Here is an 11,858-nt window from a genome sequence, read left to right as displayed (position 1 = left end):
TAGTAATAGCGATTGCTTCTGCCCCATATCTGAGGAGGGATGATAGACACAAAATGCCTGAGTAACTCAGCGGGTCAGGTGGCATCTCTGGAGAGAAGGAATGGGTCGCGACCGTGTTCCACACGGTTGGTGTTGGGGCTCGGGAGAAGGCAGGAACGGGGAACTGATTGTGAATGATTGTTTCGGGCGAGATACTTCTTCAGAGGAGGGATGTACTGGCATTGGAACGTGTTCAAAGGAGGTTTACAAGAACGATCTCAGGAATTATTGAGTTAATGTTCGATGCGCAATGAATGGTTCTGGACCTGTACTCAAACATCACCTTCTCTCTAGAGATGCTGCCTGCCACGCTGAGTTACTCACGTTGTTTGTGTCTATCTACAGTAATACTGACATCCGATTTCAGCTTCTCCCTCACAAACTGCAGGTTGAATTCTATCACATTACGAGCGCTGCCTCCTTAAGCTCCCTCATTAAGTGTGGTTCATTACACAACACCAAAGCAGGAATTGTCTTTTCCCTAGTGGGCTACAAGCTATCTTATAGGCAGTCTACAAATGATTTATCTTCGGATCCAGTACCAACCTGATTTCCCAGTCTACCTGCATATTGAAATGTCCCGGGACCACTGTCATGTCTTTCTTGCTCTTGATGTAATTTGTACCCTACATCCTGGCTACTATTTGGAGGCCTGAATATATCTCCCATCTGGGGGTCTTTACCTTTGGTCACAAGGATTCTACATCTAAAATATACTTCTGCAAACGCTCCTTCTGCGCGTTTTCCAGCTAAATGATCACACTTAATGACATCCTTCCTATGACTGGGCAACTCGAACTGCACACAATACTTCAATCGTGGTCTCACCAATGACTTGTACAATTGTAAAATGAATCTGTATCACGGAACATCCAGCAGGTCCTGTACCTCCCTCAGCCATGTTTCTGTCATGATTATACTACTATCGCGGTTCCATGTGCCTGTCTAAGTGTCCCAACCAGAAACATCACCTATCCATGTTCTCCAGAGATGCTACTTGACCAGTTGAGTTACTCCAGCACTTTGTGTCCTTTTACCTATCTTTGCCCTGAGTTTATCTGTCCTACGCATCATGCCTCTTGCTTTCTACAGTTTTGTCCACCACACCTGAATCATTATGTTTTTCTGGATGGTAGGAGTCAGAAGGTGGCAGTGGAGAGTTGTTTCTCAAACAGGAGCCCCGTGACCAGCAGTTGGCAGCAACGATCAGTGCTGGGTCTCATTTATTAATGATTTGGAAGAGAATGCAGGTGACATGTTTGTAGGTTTGCAGATTGGCGGTTTAGTGGACAGTGGCAATGTTGTCTGAGCGACATCAACTGGGAAACTGGGCAAAAGAACGGCAGATGGAATTAACCCGAGTGGCAGCACATGTGGTCGGCACGGTGACACAGTGGGGCAGCGGTAGAGTTGCTGCCTCACAGCGCCAGAGACCCAAGTTCAAGTTCAGTGAGTTTATTGTCATGTGTCCCTGTATAGGACAATGAAATTCTTGCTTTGCTTAAGCACACAGAAAATAGTAGGCATTTACTACAACACAGATAAATGTGTCCATATACCATGATATAAATATATACACACATGAATAAATAAACTGGTAGTGCAAATAACAGAAAGTGGTTGCTAATAATCAGAGTTTTGTCCGAGCCAGGTTTAATAGCCTGATGGCTATGGGGAAGTAGCTATTCCTGAACCTGGTTGTTGCAGTCTTCAGGCTCCTGTACCTTCTACCTGAAGGTAGCAGGGAGATGAGTGTGTGGCCAGGATGGTGTGGGTCTTTGATGATACTGCCAGCCTTTTTGAGGCAGCGACTGCGATAAATCCCCTCGATGGAAGGAAGGTCAGAGCCGATGATGGACTGGGCAGTGTTTACTACTTTTTGTAGTCTTTTCCTCTCCAGGGCGCTCAAATTGCCGAACCAAGCCACGATGCAACCGGTCAGCATGCTCTCGGTTCCCCGGTTCAATCCTGTCTACGGGTGTTGTCTGTATGGAGTTTAGATGTTTTCCCCGTGACCTGCGTGGGGTTTCTCCGGGATCTCTGGTTTCCACCCATGCTCCAAAGACGTAACATAGAAACATAGATGCAGGAGGAGGCCATTCGGCCCTTCGAGCCAGCACCGCCATTCATTGTGATCATGGCTGATCGTCCCCTATCAATAACCCGTGCCTGCCTTCTCCCCATATCCCTTGACTCCACTAGCCCCTAGAGCTCAATCTAACTCTCTCTTAAATCCATCCAGTGACTTGGCCTCCACTGCCCTCTGTGGCAGGGAATTCCATAAATTCACAACGCTCTGGGTGAAAAAGTTTTTTCTCACCTCAGTCTTAAATGACCTCCGCTTTATTCCAAGACTGTGGCCCCTGGTTCTGGACTCGCCCAACATTTTGAATATGTTTCCTCCATCTAGCTTGTCCAGTCCTTTTATAAGTTTCTATATGAACCCCCTCATCCTTCTAAACTACAGTGAATACAAGCCTAGTCTTTTCAATCTTTCCTCATATGACAGTCCCGCCATCCCAGGGATCAATCTCATGAACCTACGTTGCACTGCCTCAGTCACAAGGATGTCCTTCCTCAAATTAGGAGACCAAAACTGTACACAATACTTCAAATGTGGTCTCAACAGAGCCCTATACAACTGCAGAAGAACCTCTTTACTCCTATACGGAAATCCTCTTGTTACAAGGCCAACATTCCATTAGCTTTCTTCACTGCCTGCTGTACCTGCACGCCAACTTTCAATGACTGGTGTACAAGGACCCCCAGGTCTCGCTGCACCTCCCCCTTACCTAACCTAACCCCATTGAGATAATAATCTGCCCCCTTGTTTTTGCTGCCAAAGTGGATAACCTCACATTTATCTATATTATACTGCATCTGCCACGCATCTGCCCACTCACTCAACCTGTCCCGGTCACCCTGCAACCTCCTAACATCCTCTTCACAGTTCACACTGCCACCCAGCTTTGTGTCATCCGCAAACTTGCTAGTGTTGCTCCTAATTCCCTCTTCCAAATCATTAATATATATGGTAAACAGTTGCGGCCCCAACACCGAGCTTTACGGCACTCCACTCGCCACTGCCTGCCATTCTGAAAAGGACCCGTTCACCCTACTCTTTCCTTCCGGTCTGCTGACCAATTTTCTATCCAAGTCAACACCCGACCCCCAATACCATGTGCTCTAATTTTAGTCACCAGTCTCCCGTGTGGGCCCTTATCAAAGGCTTTCTGAAAGTCTAGATACACTACATCCACTGGCTCCCCTTCATCCATTTTACTTGTCACATCCTCAAAAAATTCCAGAAGGTTAGTCAAGCATGATTTCCCTTTCATAAATCCATGTTGACTTGGACTAATCCTTTTACTGCTATCCAAATGCCCCATTATTACCTCTTTAATAATTGACTCCAGCATCTTTCCCACCACCGAAGTCAGGCAAACTGGTCTGTAATTCCCCGTATTCTCTCTCGCTCTTTTCTTGAAAAATGGGATAACATTAGCTATCCTCCAATCCACAGGAACTGATCCTGAATCTATTGAACATTGGAAAATGATCACCAATGCGTCCACTATTTCTAGAGCCACCTCCCTGAGGACCCTGGGATGCAGACCATCAGGCCCAGGGGAGTTATCATCCTTCAGTCCCATTAGCCGACCCAATACTATTTCTTGCCTAATGAAAATTTCTTTCAGTTCCTCTACCCACTTAGATCCTCTGTCCTCCAGTACATCTGGGAGATTGTTTGTGTCTTCCTTAGTGAAGACAGATCCGAAGTACCTATTCAACTCTTCTGCCATTTCATTGTTCCCCATAATAATTTCACCCGTGTCTGCCTTCAAGGGACCCACATTAGACTTTGCTACTCTTTTTCCTTTAACATACCTAAAGAAGCTTTTACTGTCCTTCTTTATATTCCTGGCCAGCTTCCCTTCATACTTCATCTTTTCAGCCCGTATTGCCCGTTTTGTTTCCTTCTGTTGTCCTATGAAAGTTTCCCAATCCTCTGGCTTCCGGCTACTCTTTGCTGTGTTATACATCTTTTCTTTTAGTTTTATTCTATCCCTAACTTCTCTTGTCAGCCAAGGTTGCCTCCTACTCCCCTTAGAATCTTTCTTCCCTTTTGGAATGAAATGATCCTGCATCATTATGCCGATAACTTCCTGCCATAGGTGTTCCACCGTCATGCCTGCTAGGATCCCTTTCCAGTCTACCTTGGCCAGCTCCCCTCTCATGCCTTCATAGTCCCCTTTGTTCAACTGCATCACTGACATTTCCGATTTAACCTTCTCCTTCTCAAATTGCAGATTAAAACTAATCATATTATGATCACTACCTCCAAGCAGTTCCTTTACCTCGAGTTCTCTTTATCAAATCTGATTCATTGGACAACACTAAATCCAGAATTGCCTTTTCTCTGGTCGGCTCCATTACAAGCTGCTCTAAGAATCCATCTCGGAGGCATTCTACAAACTCTCTTTCTTAGGGTCCTGAACCAACCAACCAACCAACCCAGTCTACCTGCATATTGAAATCCCCCATCACCACAGTGGCATTACTTTTGTTACATGCCTGTTTTAACTCCTGCTGCAACTTACACCCTACATCCCGGGCTACTATTTGGGAGTCTGTAGATAACACCAATTAGTGTCTTCTTACCTTTACAATTCCTCAACTCAATCCACAGTGACTCTACCTCGTCAGTCCCTATGTCTTCCCTCGCAAGGGACTGAATTCCATCCCTCACCAGCAGAGCTAACCCCCCCCCCCCCTCCGCCCACCTGCCTGTCCTTTCTAAAGGATGTATAACCCTGAATATTAAGTTCCCAGGCCCGATCCTCCTGCAGCCATGACTCAGTAATCCCCACAATGTCATATCTACCAATCTCTAACTGAGCCTCAATTCAATTCAACTTTATTGTCATTGCACAGATACAAGTATGGGTACAACGAAATGCAGTTTAGCGTCAGTCCGTAGTAATAGTGCAATATGGAAATAAAAATACAGAATAAGCAAACAATGTGGACGGAGAGACTGGAGAAATCTATCGGCGGGACTCCGAGTTCAGCAATGTGATTGTGTTGTTGTAGAAGCTGTTCCTCATCCTACTAGTACGAGACCTGAGGCTCCTGTACCGCCTCCCTGATGGGAGGAGGGCAAACAGTCCATGGTTAGGGTGGGAGGGGTCTTTGATGATCTTCCCGGCCCGTCTCATACACTGTTTTCGGTGGAGGGCATCCATGGCAGGGAGCGGGGCACCGATGATGTACTGAGCGGTTTTCACCACCCGTTGTAGTGCCTTCCTGTCCACTACGGTGCAACTGCTGTACCATACCGTGAAGCAGGTGGTCAGGATGCTTTCGATGGTACAGCGGTAAAAGTTGGTCAGGATCTGGGGGGACAGGTGGGCTTTCTTGAGCCTCCTCAGGAAGTAAAGGCGCTGCTGCGCCTTTTTGATCAGCTTGGAGGTGTTGAGGGACCAGGACAGATCCTCCGAGATGTGTACCCCGAGGAATTTGTAGTTGGAGACGCGCTCCACCTCAGTCCCGTTTATGTGGATGGGGGTATGTCTGCCCCCTCTGGTCTTCCTGAAGTCAACAAAAATTTCCTTCGTCTTCTTGGAGTTGAGGACGAGGTTATTGTTGGCACACCAGGTTTGTCAGGTGCTGGACCTCCTCCCTGTAGGCTGACTCGTCGTTGTCACTGATCAGTCCTACCACCGTGGTGTCGTCGGCAAATTTAATTATGGCGTTGGAGCCATTCTTAGGGATGCAGTCGTGGGTGAAGAGGGAGGAGAGGGCCGAGCACACAGCCCTGTGGCACGCCGGTGTTCAGTGTTATAGTAGAGGAGAGGGCTGAGGTTGTTGACCCTAACAGACTGTGGTCTGTTGGTGAGGAAATCCAGTGTCCAGTTGCAGAGGGAGGTGGAGGTGCCAAGTCCGCTGAGTTTGGTGATCAAGCTGGCGGGGATGACAGTGTTAAAGGCGGAGCTGAAATCAATGAACAGCAACCTGATGTAGGAGTTGTTGCTGTCCAGGTGGGTCAGGGCAGAGTGTAGGGCCGCCGATATGGCGTCCTCTGTAGACCTGTTGGTCCGGTAGGCAAACTGATGGGGGTCCAGTGTGGGGGGGAGGCTGGCTTTGAGGTGAGCCAGGATCAGCCGCTCAAAGCACTTTGCAATGACAGGAGTGAGTGCCACTGAGCGGAAGTCGTTGAGATTCCCTGTAGCTGATTCTTTGGGCACTGGCACAATGGTTGATGTCTTGAGGCAAGTGGGGACAACACCCTGGGCCAGTGACAGGTTGAAAATGTCAGTGAAGACCAGGGATAGTTGTCCAGCACATGCCCTAAGCACCCGCCCGGGGATGCCATCGGGGTCGGCAGCTTTGTACTCATTCACCTTGCTCAGTGCATCTTGTACAGCTGATGTGGAGAGACTGAGGGGTTGTTCATTCGGGGGTGGAGCAACTTTGATGGCTGGAGTTTTGTTGTCCCGGTCAAAGCGAGCATAGAAGTGGTTTAGCTCATCAGGAAGGGAGGCATTGTCTGGGGGGGGGGGGAGGGGGGGTGTTAACTTTATGGTAATCGGCAATGGATTTGATTCCTTGCCACATGCGCCTGGGGTCGGAGTTGTTTTGGAAATGCTCTGCGAACAGCCGTTTGTGATTGAGTTTAGCATTCCTAATTCCCTTTTTCAGATTGGCCCTGGATGAGCTATATCCCTCAGCGTTGCCAGATCTGAATGCGGCATCGCGAGCCTTCAGCAGGAGTCTGACCTCCCTGCTCATCCACGGCTTCTGGTTATGGAAGGTCTTTATCTTTTTGTGGGTAGTGACGTTGTCAGTGCAGAATTTTATATAGTCCAAAACTGTTGAGGTGTATGAGTTGATGTCCACTTGGGAGTTAAAGGTGGCCTGGGTGGCAAACAGACTCCAGTCTGTTAGCTGAAACTGTTCCTGTAAAACAGAGACAGCCCCCTCAGGCCAAACCTTCACTGTCCTCATGGTAGGTTTCACACGTCTGATCAGAGGTGTGTATTTGGGGAGCAGGAACAGAGAGAGGTGGTCAGACTGTCCAAGGTGGGGGAGGGGGAGGGCTTTGTAGGCTTCAGTAATATTAGTATATACTAAGTCCAGAATATTGTTTCCTCTGGTTGGGCAGGAGACATGCTGGTGGAATCTGGGGAATACAGTTTTAAGGTTGGAGTGGTTAAAATCAGCCGCAACACTAAATGCCCCCTCTGGGTGTGCAGTTAGTTGTTTGCTGATAGCAGCTTGCAGCTCTTCCATTGCTAGCCTGGCATTAGCGTCCGGGGGGACATAGACTGCAGTGATAACAGTCGATGTGAATTCTCTGGGCAGATAGAAGGGCCTGCACTTTATCATCAGGTATTCCAGGTCAGCAGAGCAGTGACTACCAATCCTAACAACGTCCGTACACCATGTGTTATTCACATAAATGCACAGTCCGCCGCCCTTGGTCTTACCGGAGTCCTCCGCTGTTCTGTCGGCCCTGAAGACAGTGCGCCCCTCCAGCTCGATGGCGTTGTCCGGGATGTTGCCGTTGAGCCATGTTTCAGTAAAGACCATGGCGTTGCAGTCGGCGATCCGTCTGTGTGTGGTGATCCGCAGCCGTAGTTCGTCGATTTTACTCACCAGGGACCGGACATTCGCGAGGAAAATGCTGGGCAGAGCTGGCTGGTGCGGGTTTGATTTCAGCCTAGCTCGATAGCCTCCCCGCTTCCCACGTCTTTGTTTGCGGTCCCTGCGCCGCCTCCGGGCACTTCCTGTCGGGGGAACTGGCCCGCTAGACCACGGTGTCCTGGCGATCTCCGGCGGCAGTTGGAAGTCGCTTCTGGGGCTTGTTGTGTAGATACGGCCGAGCTCCAATAGCTCCTGACGGCCGTACAGAGCCTTCGCTCGAGTGCTCCGGGCAAAAACTAAGGTAATTATTAACAGAAAAAAAACGAAATTGCAAAAACTACGGAGACGCAGAGCCTCAAGCTCATCTACTTTACTTCTTATACTTCGCGCATTCATATACAATACTTTTAATTCCTTACGCATCTCACCTTTCACATCGATCCCTATTACACTTGGCCATACTCTCCTATCCCTTTGTGAGCTTCCTTTTCTGTTAATTCTGGGGTCATTAACCGTCCCTTTACTCTATTTCACTTGAACTCCATCCTCAACTATCCCATTTGACACCCCACCCCCCTTATTCAGTTTAAAACCACCCGTGTAGCAGTGGCAAACCTGCCTGCCAGATTGCTGGTCCCCCACCTGTTAAGATGCAATCCATCCCTTTTGTACAGTTTCCCCTTACTCCAAAACAGGTCCAGGTGATCTAAGAATCTAAATCCCTGCCCCCTGCACCAGTTCCTCAGCCACACATTCAGGTCCCGTATCTCCCTGTTCCTGCTCTCGCCAGCACGAGGAACTGGAAGCAAACCGGAGATAACAACCCTGGAGGTCCTGCTTTTCAGCATTTTTCCGAGCTCTCTAAAGCCACGCTGCAGAATATTCATCCCCTTCTTTCCGACATCGTTTGTGCCAACATGCACTACCACGTCCGGCTGTTCACCTTCGCCCTTGAGGATTTTCTGCACTCTGTCCGTGACATCCTGGATCCTGGCACCAAGAAGGCAGCACACCATCCTCAATTCCCGTCTGTTGCCGCAGAAACCCCTGTCCGTATCTCTCACAATGGAGTCTCCCACTACAATGGCGTTGCCTGACGTGGGCCTCTTTGGTTTTGGCTCAACAGCCCCTTTTGCTTCGCAAGCCAGTCCTCAGTGTGATAACGTCTTCTGTCCCGACAGCTTCTAAGTGGGTGAACCAGTTCACAAGAGGTACAACACCCGCGGACATTTGCATTCCATGCTTCCCTCCCTTTCTCACCATCACCCACCTTCTCTATTCCAGTACCTTAGGTGTAACAATCTTACTGTAGGACTTGTCGAGGAACGACTCCGTTTCTCGGACGAACCTGAGGTCATCCACTTGCTTCTCCAGTTCCCCAACACGGTCCTTCAGGAGCTGTACCTGGATGCACTTCTCACATTTGTAGCAGCCAGAGGCACCAGCAGTGTCATTGACCTCCCACATACTGCAAGCATCACACTGAATCAGCTTGCTTGACATCTCCTTCTTTCATCTCTCCCTCTCCAGCGTTTTGCGTAGCCTCCTCTCCTCAGTCTCCTTGCCAAAGACTCACACTTTTCTCACTAGGCCGCTCCCTCAGAACCGTCCTGCTTATATTGACAGATAAATTGCCTAATTTACCAATTTATCAATTTACAAACCAAATTCCTCAGTTTTAAACTGTTTTCCACTCTGACTCACTTCTAACTCTCCTCCCACTCGGTCTAGAGCCAATCAGTGCTTTCTCCTGCATCTCTTTGTTGCTGTTGCTTCAAAATCCACGGGAGCTCTGAGCTCTACGTAGAGGTTTGTAGGTTTATTGGCTTAGTATAAATGTAAGATCATGCCTAATGTGTGTAGGATAGTGCTAGTGTTTGGGGTGATCACTGGTCGACGCGGGCTCGGTGGGCTGAAGGGCCTGTTTCCCCGCTGTATCTCTAGCGTATGGTATGCCTGCCTTCATCGGTCAGGGCATTGAGTATGAGAGACAGGGAGCCATGATGCAGTTTTATTGCCTGCAGATTTCCTGATCACCCCATTACAGGAAGAATATGGGAGCTTTGGAAAGGGTTCAGAGGAGGTTTCCCAAAATGTTGCCTGGATTAGAGGTTATTAGCTACAGTCAGCAGTTAGAAACATAGAAACATAGAAAATAGGTGCAGCAGTAGGCCATTCGACCCTTCGAGCCAGCACCGCCATCCAATATGATCATGGCTGATCAGCCAGTACCCCGTTCCTGCTTTTTCCCCATATCCCTTGATTCCTTTAGCCCTAAGAGCTAAATCTCTCTTGAAAACATCCAGTGAATTGACCTCCACTGCCTTGTGTGGCAGAGAATTCCACAGATTCACAACTGTCTGGGTGAAAAGGTTTTTCCTCATCTCAGTCTTAAGTGGCCAACTCCTTATTCTTAAACTGTGACCCCTGGTTCTGGACTCCCCCAACATGGGGAACATTTTTCCTGCATCTACCCTGTCCAATCCCTTAAGAATTGTATATGTTTCGATAGGTTGGACCGGCTTGGATTATTTTTTCATGGAACTTGATAGGTACATAACATTATGAGGCATAGATCGGGTAGACAGATGGAACATTTCCCCAGGAACTAATATGAAATACTAGAGAGCACTGGGGCAAAGTATAAAGGAGATGGCAAGTTTTTTTACACAAGGGATGGTGAGTGTCTGGAACTGGCTGCCATGGCTGGTGTGGAGGCTGATTGGAGGAATATGGATCATGTGCAGGTGGATAAAAGATGGCATCATGTTTAGCACGGACAATGTGAGCCGAAGGGCCTGTTCTTGTGCTGTACCGGTCTATATGCTATGTTCAGACTAGTGAGAAGTGATGTATTTTAGGGAGTTCAATGAGGCCGGAGCAGACACGGTAATTGCCAGGATTTGCCAACGTTGTTAAACAGCGAGATTTGGGGGGAAAGTACGTGGATTCCTGAAGTGACCATATAGTGAGTCCAAGCGGTTAAGAAGGCATATGTGCTTTCATTGATAGAGGCATTGAGTACAGGGATGTCATGCTGCAGTTGTATAAATCATTGGTTGGGCAGAGCTTGGAGCAGCTCTAGTCACCACGACCAAAGGAAAGATGCGGTGAAGCCAGAGATGGTGCAGAGAAAAATCACAAGGATGTTGTCTGGATCGCAGTGTTTGAGTTACAAGGAGTTAGAAGCTCAGCCTGGGGTGCAGGGCCTGGCTCTGTCACTGTGGGGAAGGGAGAAGTCAGACAGATCCATCGTATTAGTTAGATCAGTATTTGTTAGTTAGGGGCACAGACAAGAGATCTTGTGGCAGCAAGCCACATGGATAGATAAACGTGAGGTTATCCACTTTGGCGGCAAAAACAAGGGGGCAGATTATTATCTCAATGGGGTTAGGTTAGGTAAGGGGGAGGTGCAGCGAGACCTGGGTGTCCTTGTACACCGGTCACTGAAAGTTGGCGTGCAGGTACAGCAGGCAGTGAAGAAAGCTAATGGATGTTGGCCTTCATAACAAGAGGATTTCACTATAGGAGTAAAGAGGTTCTTCTGCAGTTGTATAGGGCTCTGGTGAGACCACATCTGGAGTATTGTGTACAGTTTTGGTCTCCTAATTTGAAGAAGGACATCCTTTTGATTGAGACAGTGCAGTGTAGGTTCACGAGATTGATCCCTGGGATGGCGGGACTGTCATATGAGGAAAGATTGAAAAGACTGGGCTTGTATTCACTGGAGTTTAGAAGGATGAGGGGTTATCTTACAGAAACATATAAAATTATAAAAGGATTGGACAAGCTAGATGCAGGAAAAAAATTCCCAATGTTGAGCGAGTCCAGTACCAGGGGCCACAGTCTTAGAATAAAGGGGAGGTCATTTAAGACTGAGGTGAGAAAAAACGTTTTCACCCAGAGAGTTGTGAATTTATGGAATTCCCTGCCACAGAGGGCAGTGGAGGCCAAGTCACTGGATAGATTTAAGAGAGAGTTAGATAGAGCTCTAGGGGCTAGTGGAGTCAAGGGATATGGGGAGAAGGCAGGCACGGGTTATTGATAGGGGACGATCAGCCATGATCACAATGAATGGCGGTGCTGGCTCGAAGGGCCGAGTGGCCACCTCCTGCACCTATTTTCTATGTTTCTATGTTTCTATGTTTCTAAGCGAATCTCCAGGATATTCC

Source organism: Amblyraja radiata, chromosome 16 (genome assembly GCF_010909765.2).
Source record: "Amblyraja radiata isolate CabotCenter1 chromosome 16, sAmbRad1.1.pri, whole genome shotgun sequence".
Lineage (NCBI taxonomy): Eukaryota > Metazoa > Chordata > Chondrichthyes > Rajiformes > Rajidae > Amblyraja > Amblyraja radiata.
This window is presented reverse-complemented; position numbering follows the sequence as displayed.